This window comes from Pleurodeles waltl, chromosome 6 (genome assembly GCF_031143425.1).
Source record: "Pleurodeles waltl isolate 20211129_DDA chromosome 6, aPleWal1.hap1.20221129, whole genome shotgun sequence".
Lineage (NCBI taxonomy): Eukaryota > Metazoa > Chordata > Amphibia > Caudata > Salamandridae > Pleurodeles > Pleurodeles waltl.
Window position 1 is genome coordinate 1,101,708,124 of NC_090445.1, and position 25,069 is coordinate 1,101,733,192.

At 44.7% G+C, this 25,069-nt stretch overlaps 1 protein-coding gene across 2 annotated transcripts in view; it reads left to right on the forward strand.

The window, feature by feature from the left end:
* The first annotated feature begins 4,240 nt into the window (after positions 1-4,240).
* Positions 4,241-25,069, forward strand: part of LOC138302087 (pulmonary surfactant-associated protein A-like) — a 270,886-nt gene continuing 250,057 nt past the window's right edge. The window contains exon 1 of one of the 2 annotated variants that reach the window (XM_069242470.1): positions 4,241-4,309. The gene's annotated coding sequence lies outside the window, so the exon portion shown is untranslated. Of the gene's footprint in view, positions 4,438-25,069 lie in introns of both variants that reach the window. The other variant, XM_069242471.1, reaches the window with a different exon arrangement.

Consider the following 25,069-nt stretch of genomic DNA (forward strand, 5'->3'; position numbering starts at 1 on the left):
CCAACTTTGCGCTCCACATCACTGCATTCTACGCCACTGTTCTCTACTCTGCACCACTGCTCTTTGCACTCTGTGACACTTTTCAAAACTGCACTCTCCGCCACTGCACGCTACACCTCTGTACTCTACTCTGCACCTCTCAAATCTACTCCACTCTACTGCACTCTACACCACTCCCTGTATTAAAATCTATTCTGCACCACTGCACTCTACACCACTCTGCTCTATACCACTGCCCTCTACCATGCTCCACGTCAAACTACCCTGCACCACTCCACTCTACGCCACCTCACTCTACTCTGAAACAATCTACTATATGCCACTGCACTCTATGCTGCTGTAGTCTACTCTGCACCACTCTTCTCTTTGCCAATGAACTCTTCGCCACTCTGCTGTACGTCACTGCACTCTACACCAATGCACTCTGTCACTTTACTTTATGCCACTTTACTCTAGGTGACTCTACTCCACTCCATGACACTCCACCCTACGACATTACATGCTATGATACTCCACACTATGATGCTCTACTCTACAACACTTTACTCCACCCTATCCACTGTACAACACTACCCCACTCTATGGCACTATACACAACTCCCTCTATGCCACTCCAGGCCACTTTTCTCCACTCTATTTTATGACACACTACTCTACTCTATTCCTATCCACTACTCCATTCTATGCCACTCCAGTCTGACACTCTACGTCACTGCACTCTCCTACACTACTCCACTCTATGACAGTCTACTCTGTTTTATGCCACTCTACACTACAACACTCTACTCTACTCAACGCTATAGCCCTATGTCAGTCCACTCTGCTCTACTCCACTGCACAAAACTCTGTGCTACTCCACTCTTTAACATTCTACTATACTCTGACACTCAACTCCCTCAATGACACTCCACAACATTTTACACCATTCTGCATAACTCCACACCACTCCTTGACATTCCAGTTCACTCCTCTCTAAGCCACTCAACTCTTCGCCACTTCACATGACTTTATAACACTCTGCTTCATTCCACTCTTTGACACTCCATGCCACTCTCCTTTATCCCCCTAACTTTCAGCCATGCTGAACAGCATCCACACTGGTGTGTACAACATAGCTAAAACATATTGGCAAAGCCAATAGCTCTTGCATAGGTCCAACCTATTGGTTTTGCCAATGCCTGTTGGCTAAAGGCATAACGGAGGGGGGAGGAATTTACCCACTGCATTGGTACCAACCACTAGAGGTCATTTTTGCAAGGACTGAGTGGAGGTTGTCATATATCATTCTTCTTCGAGTGGTAATGGGTGCTTCACTTTTGCTATTGAATACTGAGCGAAAATGTGTGTGTAACTTGGAAATTATGACATTGACATGGAAATGTCTGCCTAAAAGACACCTGAATGCAAAACTGATACGTTGACACATTACTGAACAGCACTGCTGGTGGCAGCCATGTTGAAAAATTATACTAAAAGCAGTAGCAAAAGAACGTTGGATTGAGCACCAGTCTGAAATTATTGGACTATCTAAGAATTGATATGCATCACTCTGGTACATCTAAACATAGAATATGATTGTTACAATGCTATAAATGTGACATATCCTAATTTCCTAGAAAGATCCTAACTACTATAGGGTGTTTCAAGGAATTTGCTGCTATATTTCTCACCCAAAGTATTGTCACCTGGAGCTTGTGGAATGTAACATTTACTGCTGTGGGTAGAAGCCAATGATCCTGCTAGCCTGTGTTCCAACATGAACGTTTTTCTACTACCACTGCCAGTTTTGTTTAAGCTTTGTGCAGTGATTGAAGTTTGCACTGCTGCTCTTGCTGTGTTTGTTTCATAAGTGTAATTTAAGCCTCCACGGCTACAGCTGATGTTGTTCTGGATTCCTATGCCCGAGTGAATCATCCAATGGGGGTTCTAATGGGGAAGTGAGTGCTGAAACTGGGCAGTGTTATATAACCAGTCCTTAATTTGTAAAAGAAGAAGTACCGGGGCTCAAGATTTTGCTCAGAAGCCTGTGACCCACGCAATTGAATGTCAGAGTGCTAAATACCAAGGCTGTCCTGATTCCATGTCATGCCTCTTAATCATCCACCAGACACTACCCACTCCATAATCTCACTCTTTTAGGTTATTTTACCCCTGCTTTCTTGCTTCATCACTGTTTTCCTACCTTACTATTATTCCTCCTACTTTTGTATTTTTCTGTTTGTTTCTCTGGATAAACGTGTGTTGAGGAAGAATAAGTGCTGGTCCCCAAAAATCTGTGCTGTTGGGCCCCACCTGCAACCACCAGTTCATATTAAGCACTGAGTAGGACCACCTGGTAATTGTTAGGCTGCACCAGGTTTTGTGATGGCTGCCTCCCTGACATATCATGGTAGCAGCTCAATTTGTGTTAGTGTACTATACTAAAATATATGTCTACATTATTTAACATATTTTTACTTTACTAATCTAAAACGTATTGTTTAAAAGTGCTCTTTTTGCACTTTGCTTATTGCTTAGGCGATGTCACTTCCTTGAATGTGATAGGGGTCAAACATGACTTCACTTTTTCTTCTTCTGGTCTTTTGATGAATCCTTGTCCATTAACAGAGAGGTAGTTTACATTGTTTTAAAACTGTTGATTTTGGAATGGAATTAAACACTTTGGGGCATATTTACAAGCCCTTGAGCATCCTTGAGCCACACTAGTGCCATTTTTTTTTAACGCTAATGTGGCGTTAAGGAGGCAATTTCCACACCCAATACTTACGAAGTGGCACCATGCATGCATTACACCATTTTGTAAACCCTTGTGCCACATTATGCTTGCACCAGTCATAATGTATGCAAGGGGGGCGTTCCCACGTAGGGAGCCCCAAAAAAATGGCGCAGTGAAATTTACCAGAGTTCACTGTGCCATTTTTGAGGCACTAAAATGACGGACCCATAATCTCCTATGGGCACCAAAAATGTTGACGCTATTGTGGTATTGTGCACCCTGGTGCGGCATATTTTAAATATGGCGCACACATGGTGCCTTTAGGGGGTGCAGAGGGCACAAGAAAAGTTGCATCTAAATACTAATGTGCCACTTTCTTGATAATATGCCTCATTGGGACATATTTACAAGCTCCTAGCGCCACCTTGCGCCACCCTAGCACCTTTTCTTATACTAAGGAGGCATTAAGGAGGCTTTCCTCCCATGCTGTATTTACAAAGTGGCATGTTCCGACGCAGGGAGGCTAGAAAAAATGGTGCAGTGAAATTTACATTTCACTGTGCCATTTTTCCATCATTTTTAATGCCTGCACAGGGCAGGCGTTAAAATGACACACCCATTTAAATTAATGGGCCTTATTGTGGTTTGCAGCACTTGCGTCAATATTTTTGATGCTAGTGCAACAAAACACCACCATAGAATCAAAAATGTTGTGGGTGCTGATCCTCAGCACTGCCCTTTTCCCCCTCCAGCGCCTTGAGGCCCTCATGGGTGGGTAGCCATGCTTTACAAATCCATGATTGATTGATTGATTATTGTTCTAACGACTGCATGGTTTCCCGTATTGTAAATACGGTGCAACAACTGTGTTGTTGGGAGGGCAGGGGCGACGCAAGAAAAGTGGCGCATCGGACCGATGTACCACTTTCTTGTAAAAAATGACCTTCAATTTTATCTTAAAAGAGAGCCAAAGAATAGAAAATTGCTAATTGGATCAAGAGCTGAACTATTGCATGGGCATTGACATGTATCTAGTGTTTTGCATAAGACCGCTGCGATATTTCATTTTTAGTGGTAGTAAACGGCACATAGGTTTTATGAAAAGGTTCTATGGTGTATATTATTTATATTATCATCTACTGTTCTCTTACAGCATGACTATATATGTACTTTTTAAACCTTAATTCACAACGTTAGGAATGACAGGTATGCGAATCAGTCGTGGCAATCAATTTTCATGAGATCGTTAACTTAGCTCAGCCATGGTATTTTATGAAAGGGAGTGCTAGCCGGCTCCTACGCCAATTTTGATGTAAGAGAGCGCACAGGTTTAATCTACTGAGATAAGAATCGTGAGAGCGAGAGGGACGTTTATCCACTAGCGCAGGAGTGCTAGGACGGTGCCAAGTTTTTTTCTGCTTGTGTATTTTTCTGCTTTTCCCAGCAGAATTCAAAGTAAATTCAGGTCAGAGGGGGCCCTGCGATCTCCCTCGAGCCCCTTATCTTTCTGAGTCATGCTTTCTCTTTCCAGCAGGCAGGGAGGAGAATACGAGACCTGCACATCCTGACACTTCTCTTGGAAGAAGAAATCAGGTCAGTATCTGCCCCTCGTGCTTCAAATATTCCAAGCTTGAATCTGAAGAGTCTAAGAGCTATTCTATGAGCCAGCATCGGCGATAATAAACAGGGACAGAGGGATCGGTCGACTGGCTTTGTTGCTGGTGAGTAACTGCACCGTGGGCGTCATAAGGGGGTTTGGATCAGGGTCCATGTTTAATTTGTAAACGTTAAAGGCCAGATCCAAAGTTTTGCTCAGAAGCCTTCCATCAGTGCTATAGGAGGTCATGAGTGGTCTTCCAAGCACCCCCAGACACTCAGGGCCCCTTTGTCTCAGGCTCGCAGGTTCTTTTATATCCGTGCTTTGCCCCTTCATCACTGTTTTTCAAACTTTCTGTTACTTCTTCTCCCTCAATCGTTTGTGTTATTCTTTTTCTTGTTCTGGATCAATGTCTGCTGAGGAAAAATAGGTGCTGCTTCCTAAAAATCAGTGCCAATGAGCCCCGCCTGCAACCACCAGTTCATATTAAGTAATGAGCAGAAACCAGTTTCCAAAGTCTCGGCGCTTAAAACTCTTTCGTGAAATGTTAATTTATGAAGCGTGTACAGCCGCATCCAAAAAAAAGCATGAAGGTAATTTCCTTAACCCCTTTGCTGCCAGGCCATTTCCCCTCTTGTGCCGAGCCTTTTTTTGGCTATTTGGGGCAGTCCTCACTTAGGCCCTCATAACTTTTTGTTCACATAAGTTACCCATGCCAAATTTGCGTCCTTTTTTTCCAGGGATTCTAGAGGTACCCAGACTTTGTGGGTTCCCCTGAAGGAGACCAAGAAATTAGCCAAAATACAGCAATTTTCTTTTTTTTAAATGGGAAAAAGGGCTGCAGAAGGTGGCTTGTGTTTTTTCCCCTGAAAATAGCATCAACAAAGGGTTTGCGGTGGTAAGATCACCATCTTCCGAGCTTTCAGGAACAGGCAGACTTGAATTAGAAAACCCCATTTTTCAACACAATTTTTACATTTTACTGGGACATACCCCATTTTTACTATTTTTTGTGATTTCAGCCTCCTTCCAGTTAGTGGCCGAAATGGGTGAGAAACCAATGCTGGATCCTGGATTTCTGAAAAGTAGACAAAATTCTGAGTTCAGCAAGGGGTCATTTGTGTAGATCCTACAAGAGTTTCTTACAGAAAATAACAGCTGAAATAAAAAAAATAGTGAAAATGAGGTGAAAAAAACAGCCATTTTTCTCCTCGTTTTACTCTGAAACTTTTTCATGCGATGTCAGATTTTGGAAAGCAATATACTGTTACGTCTGCTGGACTCTTCTGGTTGCGGGGATATATAGTGCTTGTGGGTGATAGAGCGAACCGTGGTAACAATTTTCCTGTGTTCGGACGCTCTTTAGGCCGATGAATCTTTTGACTAAGTGGGAACTCTCTGTACTCTTAATCGATCAATCGCATCAGATCAATAATCAATAACGTACATAAGCAATACCTTGATCAACATAACACTTAATGATTAATCCAGAATACATTTCGGCGAACCCTGACCTTTCAGTCAGGAATAACCACACCAGTTTATTGCAAAGTTAGTGAATTTATTTCCCTATATTAACAAAGCTAGCACGATATAGATGTGTCTCAACACCAAATGATAAACATAAATGAACATTAATAGCTGTCCATAACGTCGAAACAAGTGTAATCTATGTAGCATTTGAATCACAAGGCATTCGATAATAGCAATGCAAAGCACTAATACGATAATCTGTAATGGGCTAATTGCGTACATTTAGTCAGCATAACAAGATCTCAGATTGCATCGTGCAACATATGGAATCCTCATCTAACCTCAAATTAGCATCGGCATGTGGGACTTCATGCAAAAACAATTTAGCAACATAAATTTAGAAAAAACTCCTAACTGGGGCTCTTATCTAAATCAGCAGTTGGTTACCTAAAAGAAACACAATGCAATTTTACAGTTTCCTTTCATAATTACCAATTCCGATCAGCAATCAATGAAGCCTTCGTCTCACAGGTATCATTTCTCGGTCAGCATGGGACGGGACAAAGGGGCAGGGGTGAACGGGGCAATCGCCTCACGGCGGTAGGTTAAGACTACTACTTCATGCAAAGGGACAAATCAAAGTTAAAGTCTCTAGGGCAAGAATCATTAAAGTCTCTTTCTCTCGACTAGAGAAAGCATCAAAGTCTCTCAAAATGGCGTCGCAGCAAAGTGGGCCATAATAGCTACGAAGTCTGCAAAATGGCAGGTATCGAGCTGGTAATGGCTGATAAATAGCTACTTTCTTCTCGTGCACCTGGGTTTTATAGGCAACAGTTCGAATCCAGTAGGGTCTCCATTGGAGGGTTCATAGGTTAGCTTCAAATTGTCCAATCAAAACGACAGTTCTCAAGCTTTTACTTAAGCATACATTATCCTTGGAGATGGGTACGCAAATCGCAACATTGTCTACCAATTAGGTCACTTTCAGAGCCTCCATTGTCCGCACCTGCAAGTCGACCTTGAATTAAAGGGAAAATATGCCAGGCTGGCACGAAACTTTAAGATAAGCATGTGAACAGTTTCTGTGGAAAAGTACAGCTTCAAGCAGAAATACACGTTTAATAGCACATTGGAAAAATACGAACATCTAAACCGTGAGACCAGGCCACTAGGCCAAAGCCTCCGCTAAAGTAATGCTAAGCTAACGTAGTTTGAACAAGCAAATCGAAGCACACGTTTATGATTATGTCAGATTAGTGCAATTCTAATACACCACGTTATATATAAAGCACGCGTATAATGTTGGCAAACTACTCTGAGGGCACATTTTGTCCCCGTCCAATCTTTATTAGTTCGGTTAATGTCACACATGATTATTTCACACTACGTTTATGCGTTAATAAATCAAAACCTTCATTTTCTGCTTCATCATTCCCTCCTCTGATGACTACTTGTCATCACACAAATTAACCCCACAAATTTTATTCCATTAAAATTCTGTCAGTTCCCTTTTCCTTTTAGTTCCCCTAGTTTGTGCTTTGTATTCTTCTGCCATTCTTTTCATAATTTTCTCCTCCTTTCTTCTTTTAATTCTTTCCATAATCATTATTATTCCCCTTTTTATTCCCCAAATTCCAAATACACAAATTATCACTATTAAAATTCCCTCTATTATTTTTAACAATATTCCATTCCAAATTCCCCCAATCCAATGTCCCACTGAAGCAAGTCCTTTTCCAACCTTCTCCCACACTCCTGGTTCTTTCAGTTCCTTCAAATCTGCACTTTCTTTTGTTAGATTAGCAAGCATAGTTTTAATTTTCACACTATTGTCAGGTATATAGGTACAACAGTGTCTTGCACCAAGCATTTTGCAAACACCTCCATCCTTTGCTAAAAGAATGTCTAAAGCAAGCCTATTTTGAAGAGTCATAGCTCTTTCCGCTGCAAGTTCAGCATCTATCAGGATTATAGCACCCGAAAACTTTGTCAACATGTTATCCACTATAGTAGACAACTTTCTTATCTTGATGGAATTCAGCACAACTCCCAATGAAGGAATCATGGCTCCAAATATATCACCTACCACAGCAGCTGCGGTCTCTCTTTTCTGGATACGATGGGATCCAGATGTCTTTTGAATCATCGATAGGTCATCCAGTTGATAAACCTTTGGGAACACTATACCCAAATAACATCTTCCCCACCATCCCTTCGGAAGACGATAATAGGCATTATACCCACAAATGTAATATACACCTGGAATGACAGGGTCAAGTCCGTCCATCATGAATGTCCATTTGGCCTTAAAGATAAACGTATGTTTACACTCACTCGCTCCTACAAAAATGTTATCATAATAAGATTCACCTCGATATATACAAAATTTCCCTACATGCCAAGCATCTAAAGCAATTTTCCCTTGTGTTTTTATTGCAGCAAAATCATAATTATCTACTGAAGTCCTCTTATGTAACTCCTTTTCTAATTTCGCCTTCATTTGAGCCCTTCTATCATCTGTGCGATCTAAAAAGCTTATTTCTACTGCAGAGAGTGAGCAGGTAAGGTTTTCCCTATGAGCGTGAGCCGTTTCAAAAGGTAGCATTGGCTCGAAAAATTCCCTCATAATTTTTGCATCCCAATCCTTTGCAGTCTGGCTTAGCTGTGCTATTATAGGAACATAAGCAAAGGTAACATCGTAATTTGAGTAAAAATACTGTATGTTAGTTTGACCATAAAATCTAGACATTACTATACTACATGTAATCCCGTATGTAAGAGGCATGTGGTGATATGTCACCCCTTCCTTCACTGATGTCGGTATCTGGGTACACACATAACAATCTTTCGCATCCATTGTCTCAACATATTCTGTTAGTAAGCGATAGAAAACATTATACGAAAGCTCTTTCCTTTCATGCAAGAGTCTCTCATCCAGTGCTAGCCTTTTCAATGCGGTTAGTTCAGTGACAGTAACAGGAGCAATAGTAGAAGCCTCAATAGTCTCATTCTCACCCTTTCCATGCATTCCAAGCACAATTGCCATTATTATTAGTACACATGTAACTACCAAGCCTATACACACATATTTACAATATTTCTTTCTATTGTTTTGCGTCATGATCTGTATAGAATCAGAGAGTTAGAAGCACTTATAAATGAAACTTATTTAGCAATTTAGTTACAAAGCTGAGCGAGCGCAATGTTCACACCGTCTTCTTCAAAAGGCCAGTCACTTATCGGTTAGCAGCATTTGTCTCAATTCGGCAATTTTAGCAATGTCTCATCCGGTTTAGCAATGTCTCAGCTGGTTGTTTTGTTTCACGTTATATTGTAGCAAGCGATATCATTTATCACCCCTTCAATCAACACTGTCCATGAAACTTTTCTTTTCTATCGGTATCTCTTCCTCTTCTTCGTTCTCGATGCTTAGAGATACAAACTCGTCAGTCCAATCGTCATTGACTGCATATGCCCATTCAGGACCGGAATACCTTCTGTTCGGTATCCTTTTCCTTTTCAATTTTGCTTCTCTTTTCGATTCTGCCTCGCTGGTACTTTCCTCTTTTGTCAAGTCTTTTTCTTCACTCGAGGTTGGTACCACGACAGACACTTCTTTCCTTTTCTCTTTTACTTTTGGCCTTTCTCCGTCGTTCAAACCTTCTATGGACCTTTGTTTTACTGGTGATATACTTAGTCTCCTCTTTGCACCATGTCCATTTGATGGACCTGCGACCTTTTCTGTAGAGGTTTGGACTTTTTCGTTCTGCTCTGCCTTGTCCCCTCCTTCAGGGGAATCGATCACGTTCTCTTTTTCTTTTTCTGTATCGTCTGTTTCTGGGAAAGCCCTCCTCTGATCAGGCTCTCCTGCTTTTCCACCTTTTTCAAGCCCTTCGTCACCGTTACTCTCGTCAGGCTCTGTATCACTTTCAGCTGCTTCAGGTTCTTTGTCACCTTCAGCTGCTTCAGGCTTTTTGCTACCCTCAGCTGCTTAGGCTCTTTGTCACCTGCAGCTTCTTCGTCGCTGTCTGAACTTTCTCCTTGGTCTTCCCCAAGTGAGTCGGACTCTTCGTTCTCCAATAATATCTCTTTTTCTCCTGCTGCTGCTTGTTCGCTTTCAGTTCGCTTTTGTTCTGTCTCAGCACTCGGCACTGTTTTATCAGGCACTGGCAATTTCAGCGCTTCAACTTCCTCATCTGTGGGACACAGCACCTTCTTTGTGTGACTGGCGTGAATCCAGTTGGGAACCCCCGCACACTTCACAGCGGTAGTTGTCGTCAGGATCACTTGGAAAGGGCCTTTCCAACGGGGTTCCAGACACGACTTCCTCACGTGCTTCTTTACCACGACCCAGTCACCTGCTTTCAGTGCGTGTCCTGGACCTTGGATCGGTGGCAAGGTGGTTGCTTCCACCTGGTGAGAGAAAGAGCGAACCACGTCAGCCAGTCCTTTGCAGTAGTCTAACAAACACCATATCATCTGTAATATTCAAAAGCGCATTTGCGGGAACTGCAGGAAGTCTCATAGCCCTGCCCATGAGAATTTCGTGCGGAGACAATCCAGTTTTTCTATCAGGAGTGTTTCTCATTGACATTAGCACTAAGGGTAATGCGTCAGGCCATTTCAAATTTGTCGATGCACATATTTTCGCCATTCTTGATTTGAGTGTACCATTCATCTGCTCCACCAGTCCTGATGCTTCAGGGCGATAGCTACAATGCAGTTTCTGCTCAATGTTCAGCGCTTCGCAAAGTAACTTTATCACCTCGTTGTTGAAGTGACTTCCCCTATCTGATTCTAAAGAGATCGGGAATCCGAAACGTGGAATCAACTCTCTCAATAATAGCTTGGCAACTGTAAGGCTGTCATTTCTACGTGTGGGGTATGCCTCAATCCAGTGACTAAAAATGCACACGATCACCAACACATATTTCAGACCTCCATGCACAGGCATCTCAATGAAGTCCATCTGCATACGACTAAAAGGACCGCTTGCCCTACCAATGTGACTCGCGTTCACAACCGTTCCCTTTCCTGGGTTCATCTGCTGGCAAGTGACACATCGATGGCAAACTGCTTCTGCAGCTTGACGAAATCTGGGGTTAAACCAATCAGTTTTGAACAATCTTATCATGGCATCTCTCCCTAGGTGAGCTTGCCCATGATAGAACCGCGCAAGCTGTGATAGGAGACTGTTTGGCAAAACAAATTTTCCCTCATGTGAAACCCATAACTCGTCTTGTCTCTTTATACATTGTGATTTAATCCAGGAATCCCTTTCATCCTCTCTGACATTATTCTGTAGTGCTTTTAGTTCCTCTATTGTATCTACGACCTTCAAGGCAAATGCTTCAGCTGGTTCGAGTTCTGGCTCACTTATTGAGTTCCATTCATCTCTCAGTAATATACAGTTCAAGGCACAAAATCTTGCGACTTGATCCGCATATGCATTTCCCAGAGAAACATAGTCCTGTCCTTTCGTGTGAGCACTGCACTTTACCACTGCAACCTCAGCTGGCACTTGAATGGCATGTAACAATTCCCTTATTCTCTCCCCGTTTTTCACTGGGGATCCTGAAGAAGTCAGGAAACCTCTCTGTGACCATAGTTGTCCAAAGTCATGCACAATCCCAAACCCATATTGGCTATCAGTGTAAATGGTGACTTTCATCAATGCAGACAGTTGACATGCTCTGGTAAGGGCTACAAGTTCTGCTACTTGTGCAGAATAGACTCCTTGAAGCCATCCCGCTTCCAAGACACCTGTTACAGTGCATACAGCGTATCCTGCTTTCAAAATCCCCATCCCGTCTCTTAGACATGAACCATCAACAAAAAGAATTTGGTCATTTTCATCAAGTTTAGTATCCTTAATGTCCGGTCGGGGTTTTGTGCAAAATTCAGTCACCTGAAGGCAGTCATGCTCGACGTCTTCAGCGTTCTCAATTTCGTCATTTTCTCCAGGAAGCAAGGTTGCTGGATTCAACGTAGTGCACCTTTTCAGCTGCACATTCGGTGAGCCCAAAATTATCGTTTCATACCTTGTGAGTCTTGCTCCAGTCATGTGCTGCGTTCGGGAGCGGGTCAAGAGTCTCAACTGAGTGAGGGACCATGACTGTTACTGGGTGTCCCATCACTATACCTTCACTCTGAGTGAGGCTGATACCAACTGCTGCTACGGCGCGCAAACACCCTGGGAGTGCTGCTGCGACCGGATCCAAAGTAGCTGAAAAATACGCTACTGGTCTGTTTACGCCACCATGGGCTTGAGTCAAGACAGACAAAGAACATGCATCACGTTCATGGCAAAACAATGTGAAAGGCTTTGTGTAATCAGGCATACCTAAAGCTGGAGCCCTACACATGCATTCTTTCAATTCAACAAAGGCATCCATCTCATCTCCTTTCAGCTCAATTTGATCCAAAGCATCCTTCTGGGTCAGTTTCAGTAAAGGCTTCGCTAGAGTCGAGAAGTTGGGAATCCACTTGCGACAGTAGCCCACCATTCCCAAGAATTTCCTCACCTCCTTTCTCGTCTTGGGCGGACTCATCTGAAGTACGCTTGTAATTCTTTCCTTCATTATTCTCCGTGACCCTTTCTCTATCTGGTGACCCAAGTATTTCACTTTCTTCTGACAGAACTGTAATTTGGAAGGAGACACCTTGTGTCCATTCCTTCCCAAATGGTTCAACAGAGCAATGGTATCGGCTGTGCAGCCACTTTCTGTCTTTGATGCAACCAGTAAGTCGTCAATGTACTGTACTAGGGTTGACTCGAATGGCAACTCTAACTCTTCCAAGTCTTTCTTTAGAACCTGATTGAATATCGACGGTGACTCAGAAAACCCTTGAGGAATTCGACACCAACTGTACACTCTGTCTAGGAATTTCAAACAGAAGAGAAATTGGCTGTCCTCATGAAGAGGCACAGAAAAGAATGCTTGTGACAAATCGATGACAGAGAACCATTCGGCATCGCAAGGGATTTGAAACATTATCACAGCTGGATTCGGTACAACAGGGCAGCATTTGACTATGATGTCATTTATTTTCCTCAAGTCCTGCACAAGTCGGACCTTTCCACTTGGCTTTATTAGTCCCATTATCGGTGAATTACATGGACTACTTAACACTTCTTTCAGTACCCCCTGTTTCACCAATTCGTCAATGAGTTGGGCAACTTTCATGAGGGTATCTTGTGGCATGTGGTATTGTGGGGTCTGGGGAAAGATCGCATTGGGCTTTACAGTCACTTTCACTGGTTCCACTCCTTTCATAAATCCCACCTCTTTCCCTGTCATGTCCCACACCTCTTTTCCGACTGTCTCCCGTAATTCGGCTGGAATATCTTCTTCAGTTATCATCGGGAAAAGACAAATCAGAGGATACTCTTCATCGACCGTTTCCATTTCATCCCCCTCTACGCTGTCCTCTTCTTCCCCATCACTGCTCGTCTGGATTGTTATTCCTTCGTTCGAACACATGATCGAACAACCCAATTTACACAATAGGTCTCTCCCTAACAGTGCTATCGGGCTTGAGTCACATACCACAAACTGATGTACCCCTTGATAGTTACCGATGCTGACTGGTACCGGATCTGTAATTGGGTTCGTCAGGTGCCTGTTTGCTACTCCCACCACTTGAACTGTCCTCCCTGAGAGTGGCAAATTTGGTACTTCACTACTCTTAACAGTTGAACGTGTGGCTCCCGTGTCCACCAAGAATGAAACACGATGACCCATTACTCTTCCCTCTACGTACGGACCCTTTTGATCAACTTCTAAGGAGGCTGCAAGCACACAATCTCCTTCCTCTTCTGAGCTCTCACTCTCCCATACATTGTTTATTCCACTCTCACTGTGTAATGGGAACTGTTGTACGGTGCCATTTGTACTCATTACCTGACCCGAGACCTGTGGAGGAACCATCACTTGCTGCTGACTCATTGGTGCCAAAGGTATTTGCATTTGCTGATTAGGTACCATGGGTAACTGCTGTTGCATCGGCTGCATTTGCGTCACTTGCATACGAGGCATCTGCATCTGCTGCGGCTGCATAGGTTGTAATCCCTGCAATTGATTTATGGTCTGAAAATTTGGGTTTGGACCCCTCATTTTCGGTCCCCTCATTGTCTGAAATGCATTGACATCATTGTTTTGCTGACCAACACCTACACCTGCACCTGCACCTTCCTGCACCACCATCGGGCACTCGCGTTTCCAATGACCTACAATTCCGCACACGTGACACGGCATCACCTTCTTCATTGCCTGCACACCCGTTACAACAGTGTTTAAATCCGGACCATTATTCACAAAACCTCCTCTGCCTCTGCCTCTCGCCTGTGGCTGAAACGCCATGTTTCCCTGCAACTGCGGCTGCGGTTGCGGTACCTGCTGTTGGAACCCTTGCATCCCTTGCAAACCTTGCAGACCTGTCTGAGCTGCTTTAAGTTGCATCATCATCACCTTCTCTTTCAGCTTTTTCTGCTTCACTTCAATTTCGTCGCTACAGTATTTCGCATAATTCAACACCTCATCAATCGGTTTCGACTGCCAACAAATCAAATGCGACTTTATCATCTGACTTATCTCTGGTCTCAGCCCTTCCACAAATCTGAACACAAAATGAAGCATATCCTTCGCCTCGATTGTTTCCGTGCCACTGTAATTCTTGAACGCCTTCAACAACCTCTCATAGTAACTATGAATCGATTCTTTAGCCTCTTGGGCCGTTCGATCAATCTTCTGCCAATCCACATTTTTCGCGGCAACCTTCGTCTTCAAATGCTCAATCACCTTATAGTACAAACTCATCACCATAGGTGATGGTGCACCCGTCTCCCTGTCTCTCTCTGGTTCACTTGTCGGCCAACCTACAGCTCTTTTGCAATCCTCCCACAAATCTGCCGGAACCACGATCTCAAAGAGAGTGTTCAGGTCTTCCCAGAGACATTTTGCAAGCTTCACAAACCTATCAGTCTGTTGATACCATTCAATCGGCTTCTCTCTCAGTTTGGGAAAATCATCCGTAAATGACTGAATGTCGCTTCTGTGCCATGGTACATGTATTAATTTTCCACCTGCTGTCTCCCTCATTGGTAACATGGTTACTGTCTCGCTGCTTTGTGGTCTCTTCTCATTATGCTCTGTAGCACTGTCCCTCCTCTTTTCCTTTCTCTTTACCCATCTGCTTTCCCACTTGTCTAAGCACCTCCAGACTTGTGCACTCTGTAGCAATTCTCTGAGGTGTGTCTTCATGCCTGCTGACCTCATGTGTTCAAAATCTGTGGTCCCAAAATCCAACCTGTAACTTCTGCTCAAGTGTTTCATCTTGTCTATGTCAACCCCGTTTCTGTCAGCTGCTTCCTGCAAGCCCTTATGTACCTTGTTCACTTCCTTCGTAATCCTGGGACATAGATACCTCAGTTCTTCTTCCGTGTAGGATTCTAGCCTATTTACACCCATAGTCCCTTCCACCAATTCTTGTGCTTCCATGTTCAACCTGACCCTATTCATATAGTCTTCTCCTTTCCCACTGGCTGAACTTTGTGTGGAATTTAAACTGTTGAACCACTGTGTCAGCTGTTGCGCATTTACCCCCATCAGTGTAGCATTCACATCGACTGCCATTGAAGGTTGCGGCAACTTTTCAGTATTCGATGTTAAAGGTATTATCAGTGGGGGGCTCGACCTCACCAGTGTAGACTGAGCACATATGGGACTAAACTCCATCAAGGATCCAGATCCACTTGGCTGAGCCGCTATCGGAGTTATCCCTGGAGTATTCTCTATGCACCTCCTCTCTGTCCCATTCTGTAGCATTGATCCCTGACTGTTCATGCCTAAGTTAGGCTGGCTATACAGAGGTACCGGTGGACCTACAGTAATGGGTAGTGATATCGCGTCTGGGTTCTGTCCATATCCCATGTTCTGAGGCATGTTCATCCCCATACTATGGGTCATCATTGCCGGCATGCCCATCTGACTCCCCGTCATCTGAGCATGAGCGTTTCCTCCCTGCATCTGCTTTTGAGGCATCTTAAACTGAGTTGATTCAGCCTGTGTCATTGTTGGATTGTGACCATTCTGTACTCCCCTTACTGTTTGTTCTAGGACCATTCCTCCACTATTGTCACTGCTGTAGTACCCTGGCATCTGCGGTTGATAATTTTCTGCTGGTTTCATTATGGGCACATCTGGATATATTCTCCTAACCTGCGGTATCTGCGGGGTGAACAGTAAACTCGGGTCCTTAGATCCCGATGGCGCTTCTGAACTCTGGGTTTCACTGTTCTGTACCGGTACCGGAGGGGCAGAACTGGTACTTGGACCTTGTCCATTTTCTGCATAAGGTGGTGGACGGTCGTTCAGCAATTGCATTATTAACTCCTCATCCTCTAACTCCTCTTCTCTTCTCAATTTTTCCTCGTCCTCTCTATCCTTGGAACACTTCCTGTCTGTCTTACAGGTAGCTTTCTTACCTGTCTCCTCTTCTTCCTTAGTAATTGCTGGAAACAATTTTATCCCCTGCAATATATCTGACCTCCACACCTTCTGCGCATTATCCCACCTAGCATCCGCTAGTGTCTTTTCTACCTTCCTCATCCTTGTTTCAAACTTATTTTTCTGTTGCTGTCTAGCCATTAATTCCCAAATTGCTAGAGCCTCAAACTGTGCCGGCCTTGGAGGCACCTTCATGTCGTACATCGTGAATCTCAAATTCTCTAGGATCCTTATATTGAATGTCCCATGTATCGGGAACGCTACGCTCCCATGTTTCTCTGTCAGTTTGTGCCATTGCTTTAGCCAAAGACACGGAGCAACCCCTTTTTCCTCCATTACAATGTAAGCTGGTGTGCCCTCGGGCGGCGTCTCCTCTCCTACGCTCGCTTTGATGTAAGACTCCCCTTTCATCGCGCTCCTAAATGCTTTAAGGAATTTCATTTTCTCGTCTTTTAATTCACAAAGTTTATAATCAATAGGTCACTTTTATTCCACAAATTTGTAATCAATAGGTGACTTTAATTCCCGGAATACTCTTCGCTTGCCTTTCCCCTTCCAAACGAGCCCCACGGACTGCGTCCAATCCGTGCGCGACCCTTCTCTTCAACCAACCTATCCCAGCGCGGCTCCTAGTGACGTCACACTCACACACACTGCGGCTGACAAAGCCTCGCGGCTAGTCTTCCTTCACTCAGCTCCTCCCGTAACAACTTCTTGCATGTATCGCGAGCTACCAAAAACTAAAACAGATCTGTTGGTTTACTACAGGAAGGGTAACACAATCGCTTCAGGACCTTAGGGACCTTTCACTAGCCTCGGCCGCTATTCCGTCTTTCTCAGTCCCCAAGTTCGCAAGCAAATCTGACCTGCAAACCTACTCTCAACTTGTCAATGATCTATTCTAGTGCACTTAGAATCTTGTCAAAGCCCGAAGTCGAAGTTCCTTTCACTCCCTAACACACGTACCGACTCGTTGACCACGCCCGATCAACCTACTAAACCGCCCAGACCACAACATGGATCAACATACTCTGGAGTTTCTTGACCTCGCAGGGCCCGTCTCAACAACAACAACCACGTGGACCTTTTTATGCACAAAGCGCCACACGCACATGAAGTACGACGACTTCCCTACTCTCACACCCGGAGCCGCACCTCTGCTGTTCCTATGAAGTTCGACGACTTCTCTACTTCTACACTCGGAGTCGCACCTCCGCTATCCTTTAAAAGAAAAAATCCTCGTAACCTTTTTCACACACCCTGCGGCAATAAGCTGTGCAAGCGCAAAATCCTAACTTCACTCATACCATCACTAGTACCGCCAACGCTGTCTCCACACCTCTGTTCTCTCCATTCGCAAGCTCCGAGATCCCGGGAAAGTCGCGGTGGACCTAGCCCATCATCATTCTGTCAATCTATTTTATCCAAGAAAAATCTAATTCAACTTCTCGAATGAGGCCTCAAAATGCGTAACCGTTAATTCAACACCATGTATTTTAATAGTACAGGGTCCCAAAAGACGGAACCGTCCTCTGCTACCATCTACTGATAGAGCGAACCGTGGTAACAATTTTCCTGTGTTCGGACGCTCTTTAGGCCGATGAATCTTTTGACTAAGTGGGAACTCTCTGTACTCTTAATCGATCAATCGCATCAGATCAATAATCAATAACGTACATAAGCAATACCTTGATCAACATAACACTTAATGATTAATCCAGAATACATTTCGGCGAACCCTGACCTTTCAGTCAGGAATAACCACACCAGTTTATTGCAAAGTTAGTGAATTTATTTCCCTATATTAACAAAGCTAGCACGATATAGATGTGTCTCAACACCAAATGATAAACATAAATGAACATTAATAGCTGTCCATAACGTCGAAACAAGTGTAATCTATGTAGCATTTGAATCACAAGGCATTCGATAATAGCAATGCAAAGCACTAATACGATAATCTGTAATGGGCTAATTGCGTACATTTAGTCAGCATAACAAGATCTCAGATTGCATCGTGCAACATATGGAATCCTCATCTAACCTCAAATTAGCATCGGCATGTGGGACTTCATGCAAAAACAATTTAGCAACATAAATTTAGAAAAAACTCCTAACTGGGGCTCTTCTCAAAATCAGCAGTTGGTTACCTAAAAGAAACACAATGCAATTTTACAGTTTCCTTTCATAATTACCAATTCCGATCAGCAATCAATGAAGCCTTCGTCTCACAGGTATCATTTCTCGGTCAGCATGGGACGGGACAAAGGGGCAGGGGTGAACGGGGCAATGGCCTCATGGCGGTAGGTTAAGACTACTACTTCATGCAAAGGGACAAATCAAAGTTAAAGTCTCTAGGGCAAGAATCATTAAAGTCTCTTTCTCTCGACTAGAGAAAGCATCAAAGTCTCTCAAAATGGCGTCGCAGCAAAGTGGGCCATAATAGCTAAGAAGTCTGCAAAATGGCGGGTATCGAGCTGGTAATGGCTGATAAATAGCTACTTTCTTCTCGTGCACCTGGGTTTTATAGGCAACAGTTCGAATCCAGTAGGGTCTCCATTGGAGGGTTCATAGGTTAGCTTCAAATTGTCCAATCAAAACGACAGTTCTCAAGCTTTTACTTAAGCATACATTATCCTTGGAGATGGGTACGCAAATCGCAACATTGTCTACCAATTAGCTCACTTTCAGAGCCTCAATTGTCCGCACCTGCAAGTCGACCTTGAATTAAAGGGAAAATATGCCAGGCTGGCACGAAACTTTAAGATAAGCATGTGAACAGTTTCTGTGGAAAAGTACAGCTTCAAGCAGAAATACACGTTTAATAGCACATTGGAAAAATACGAACATCTAAACCGTGAGACCAGGCCACTAGGCCAAAGCCTCCGCTAAAGTAATGCTAAGCTAACGTAGTTTGAACAAGCAAATCGAAGCACACGTTTATGATTATGTCAGATTAGTGCAATTCTAATACACCACGTTATATATAAAGCACGCGTATAATGTTGGCAAACTACTCTGAGGGCACATTTTGTCCCCGTACAATCTTTATTAGTTCGGTTAATGTCACACATGATTATTTCACACTACGTTTATGCGTTAATAAATCAAAACCTTCATTTTCTGCTTCATCATGGGCTCATCAAGAACCCTAGGTAGCCAGAGCCAATAAATCAGTTGCACCTTGCAATGGGTTTTCATTCTATACCAGGTATACAGCAATTCATTTGCTGAAATATAAAAAGTGAAAAATAGGTATCAAGAAAACCTTTCTATTTCTGAAATGGCCACAAGATAAGGTGTTGAGAAGCAGTGGTTATTTGCACATCTCTGAATTTCAGGGTGCCCATACTAGCATGTGAATTACAGGGCATATCTCAAATAGATGTCGTTTTTACCCACTGTCTTACATTTGGAAGGAAAACATTTGGAGAAAGACAAGGGGCAATAACACTTGTTTTGCTATTCTGTGTTCCTCTGTGTCTCCCGATAAAAATTGTACCTCACTTGTGTGGGTAGGCCTAGCGCCCGCAAAAGGAAATGCCCCAAAACACAACGTGGACACATCACATTTTCACAAGGAAAACAGAGCTGTTTTTTACAAAGTGCCTAGCTGTGGATTTTGGCCTGTAGCTCAGCTGGCACCTGGAGAAACCTAGCAAACCAGCGCATTTTTTAAAACTAGACCCCTAGGGGAATCTAAGATGGGGTGACTTGTGGGGCTCTCACTAGGCTCTGTTACCCAGAATCCTTTGCAAACCTCAATATTTGGCCAAAAAAAAACTTTTTCCTCTCATTTCGGTGACAGAAAGTTCTGGAATCTGAGAGGAGCCACAAATTAACTCCCACCCAGCGTTCCCCCAAGTCTCCCGATAAAAATGGTACCTCACTTTTGTGGGTAGGCCTACTGCCCGCGAAAGAAAATGCCCCAAAACACAACATGGACACATCACATTTTCACAAAGAAAACAGAGCTGTTTTTTGCAAAGTGCCTAGCTGTGGATTTTGGCCTGTAGCTCAGCCGACACCTAGAGAAACCTAGCAAACCTGAGCAGTTTTGAAAACTAGACACCTAGGGGAATCCAAGATGGGGTGACCTGTGGGGCTCTCATCAGGTTCTGTTACCCAAAATCCTTTGCAAACCTCAAAATGTGGCCAAAAAAACACCTTTTCCTCTCATTTCGGTGACAGAAAGTTCTGGAATCTGAGAGGAGCCACAAATTTCCTTCCACCCAGTGTTCCCCCAAGTCTCCCGATAAAAACGGTACATCACTTGTGTGGGTACTCCTAGCGCCCGCGAAAGGAAATGGCCCAAAACACAACGTGGACACATCGCATTTTTCCACAGAAAACAGGTGTTTTTTACAAACTGCCTACCTGTGGATTTTGGCCTCTAGCTCAGCCGGCACCTGGGGAAACATAGCAAATCAGCACATTTTTTAAAACTAGACACCTACGGGAATTCACGATGGGGTGACTTGTGGGGCTCTGAACAGGTTCTGTTACCCAGAATCCTTTGCAAACCTCAAAATTTGGCCCAAAAACACTTTTTCCTCTCATTTCGGTGACAGAAAGTTCTGGAATCTGAGAGGAGCCACAAATTTCCTCCCACCCAGCGTTCCCCCAAGTCTCCCGATAAAAATGGTACCTCACTTTTGTGGGTAGGCCTACTGCCCGCGAAAGAAAATGCCCCAAAACACAACATGGACACATCACATTTTCACAAAGAAAACAGAGCTGTTTTTTACAAAGTGCCTAGCTGTGGATTTTGGCCTGTAGCTCAGCCGGCACCTAGAGAAACCTACCAAACCCAGACATTTCTGAAAACTAGACACTCGAGGGAGCTCAGGGAGGTGTGACTTGCGTGGATCCCCCAATGTTTTCTTACCCAGAATCCCCAGCAAACCTCAAATTTAGCTACAAAATCACATTTTTTCAACATTTCTGTGTGGGACTACCACACTCGATCAAATTTCATACCACTGAACGTTCCCCTCAGTCTCCCAGTAAAAATGATACCTCATTTGTGTAGGTGGGCCAAGTGCTTGTGAAAGGGAAGAGCCAAAAACATGTCGATATTGAGGGGGAACCAAAGGGGGTCCAAAACGGCAGTTTGCAAAAAAAAATTTTTAGGCTGACAAGTGCAGCAGAATTTTTATAGGTATAGATGAGACAATGCTGGGTGGTAGGAATTTTGTGAAGTCCTGCAGATTCCGGAAAGTTCCATCACATAAACGTGGGAAAAATGTGTGATTTCCAGCCAAGTTGGAGGTTTGCAGGGCATTGTGGGTATGGAAATGGTGCGGTGTGCATGTGAAACACACCACCCTGGAATCACCCAGCTGTTTAGTTTTCAGATGTGTCTAGGTCTTGCGGATTTTTCTACATGGCAGCGTCCCAAGGTCCATAAAGTGAGGCTCTCACCATTCCAAGTGGGATTATTTTGAGAGTTAGCCAAGCTCTCATGGACCAAATGTAAAACCAAAACAATCAAATGTCTTCTTGCTTGCTGTGGGATAAGATGTTTTAGAGTACGGGGGACAGCTGAAAGACTGTTACCCCCTTCAGTTGGGAAGGGGGCATAACCAGGCCCATACTGGTTGGTAGCCACCAACCCAATATTTTTTGTTTTTTAAATTCCCTGGCATCTGGTAGACTTTATCCCCCCCCACGGTGTGGATCAGGGGTAATTGCCCCATCTGCCCACTGGTGGGCAGAACAACTTTGACCCCATTATTTTTGAAAAAAAAACTTCCCTGGCCTCTGGTGGGCTTTCTGCCCCCCCCCCCCCTTAGGGGCAGATGGGCCTTCCAAGAATAGGCCCATCTGCCCCCAAGTGGGGCAGTTATAGCCAACAGTAATGTGCCCCCATGGGGAGCGACCCTTTCCAAAGGGGCTGCCCCCTAAAGAAAACACACGATACACACACACACCAATCCCTGGTGCCTAAGTAGTTTCTGCCCCAAAAAATCGGCCATTCTGCCCTCAATGGGGGCAGAAATGGTCTAAATACAAAATTAGCCCCACAGGGGAGCGACCCTTGCCTAAGGGGTCGCTCCCCACTGCTAAAAAACAAAAAAAAGCCTAAAAAAAATGTCTCTGGCTCCTAGAGGTTTCTGCCCCGCCTGGGGGCAGATCGGCCTTATAACAATAGGCTGATCTGCCCCCGGGGAGGGGCAGAAATGGCCTAAAATAAATTTGCCCCCCCTCCCCGGGGTCGCTCCCCTCGCGTGACATTGGCGGAAAAAAAAATCCCCGGTGCCTAGTGGTTTCTGCCCCCCTTGGGGGTAGATTGACCTAAAATCAGCCAATCTGCCCCCAAGGGGGGCAAAAATGGTCTAAATACAATTTGCCCCCCAGGGGAGGGACCCTTCCCTAAAGGTTCGCTCCCCATCTCTAAAAAAAAATAATAATAACAATAGGCCGATCTGCCCCCGGGGGGGGAGCATAAATGTCCTAAAATAAATTTGCCCCTCCAGCCCCCCTGGGAGCGACCCTTGCCTAAGGGGTCGCTCCCCTTGCGTGACATTGACGCAAAAAAAAAGATCCCCGTGCCTAGTGGTTTTTGACCCCCTTGGGGCCAGATTGACCTAACAAAAGTCGGCCGATTGAGAAATGGTCTAAATATAATTTCCCCCCAGGGGAGCAACACTTGCCTAAAGGGTCACTCCCCATCTCTAAAAAAAAAAATTGCCCTGGCGCCTAGAGGTTTCTGCCCCCCCGGGGGCAGATTGGCCTAATAACAATAGGCCGATCTGCCACTGGGGGGGGGGCAGAAATGGCCTAAAATAAATTTTCCCCCCTGCCCCCACTGGGGAGCGATCCTTGCCTAAGGGCTCGCTCCCCTTTCGTGACATTGGCACAAAAAAAAAGATACACAATGCCTAGTTTTTTCTGCCCCCCTTGGGGGCAGATTGACCTAAAATTGCTGATCTGCCCCCAAGGGGGGTAGAAATGGTCTAAATGCAATTTGCCCCCCAGGGTAGCGATCCTTGTCTAAGAGGTCGCTCCCCATCTCTAAAAAAACAAACAAAAAAAAACACAAAAAAGAATTAGCCCTGGCGCCTAGAGGTTTCTGCCCCCCCTGGGGGCAGATGGGCCTAATAACAACAGGCCGATATGCCCCCGGGGGGGGCAGAAATGGCCTAAAATAAATTTGCCCCTCCGGGGAGCGACCCTTTCCTAAGGGGTCGCTCCCCTTGCGTGACATTGGCGCAAAAAAAAAAAGATCCCCGGTGCCTAGTGGTTTCTGCCCTCCTTGGGGGCAGATTGACCTAATATCGGCCGATCAGCCCCCCAAGGGGGGCAGAAATGGTCTAAATACAATTTGCCCCCCAGGGGAGCGACCCTTACCTAAGGGGTTGCTCCCCATCTCTAAAACAAAAAACAAAAAAAAAACACACAAAAAATTTGCCCTGGCGTCTAGAAGTTTCTGTCCCCCCTGGGGGCAGATCGGCCTAATAACAATAGGCTGATCTGCCCCGGGGGGGGGGCAGAAATGGCCTAAAATAAATTTGCCTACCTGCCCCCCCACCCTCCCGGGAGCGACCCTCGCCTAAGGGGTCACTCCCCTTGCGTGACATTGGCGCAAAAAAAAAAGATCCCCGGTGTCTAGTGGTTTCTGCCCCCCTTGGGGGCAGAGTGGCCTCATAAAAATAGGCCAATCTGCCCCCACGGGAGGCAGAAATGGCCTAAATATAATTTGCCCCCTAGGGAGCGACCCTTGCCTAAGGGGTCGCTCCCCAACCAAAACAAAAAACAAAAAAACAAAACAAAAAACATTATCCCTGGCGCCTAGTGGATTCTGCCCCCCCCCCCCTCGGGGGTAGATCAGCCTAACAGTACGCCGATGGGGCAGAAAAAGCCTTGAAAAATATTGCCCCCCTGGGGAGCGGCCCTTGCCCAAGGGGTCGCTCCCCTCATGCCAGTTTCATACAAAAATAAGTCCCTGGTGTCTAGTGGGCATTTCAAAAGCTGGATTACTTTACAATCCGGCTTTTGAAATGCTCTGAGAGACTTAAAAGGGAAGGAACTTCCTTTCCTTCCCTTTGAAGCCTCTCAGGCCCCCATCACATGATCAGAAGAGAAATGGGCGATGGGGAAGTGGCCTCTGATGAGGTCAGCGCGTAAATGTGTGCTGACGTCATCAGACGTCATTGAGGGGGGGGTCAGAGGGGTCGGGCGGAAGGGGAAGGGCTTCCCCTTCCATCCCTGCCTTGGGGGGGTAGGAGGGAAGCCCACAGAGGGAGCACTAGCGCTCCCTCTGAGCTCTGTGCCCAGGACTTAATGGTTACGTCCATGGCACACGAGCACTGTGCCGCAGGACGTAACCATTACAGGCATGGCACCGAAGGGGTTAAAAAGGCAAACTCTGTAAAACAGTTTCTGACCATATACCGCTGTGTTGTAGGAAAATCTCTCAATTTGGCAAACAACCAATATCTGTGACCGGCCTTTAGGGCGGCGCAGTAGTCAGTTGAATGTCAGGAACAAATAAAGCCTAAGAGGTTACAGTCTTTTTCCAGCACCATCAGCCTCTCTGAGGTAAGTTTGATTGTGTGGAAGGGAAAAAGCATATTTGCAGCACTGAATACATATAGGGCATTATCCCTGTTATTTCCCTGCCATCAGAATTATTGGAATCAAGTAAAAGGAATTCCAGGGTGGGGAAGTGTGTGGATTTGGGTGAATTATATGGTATGACTGTACCGCCTTACTATGGCATACATTTGCAAAAATTATCTTGGGTCCAGTTAGTCTTGCATGAACAACCTT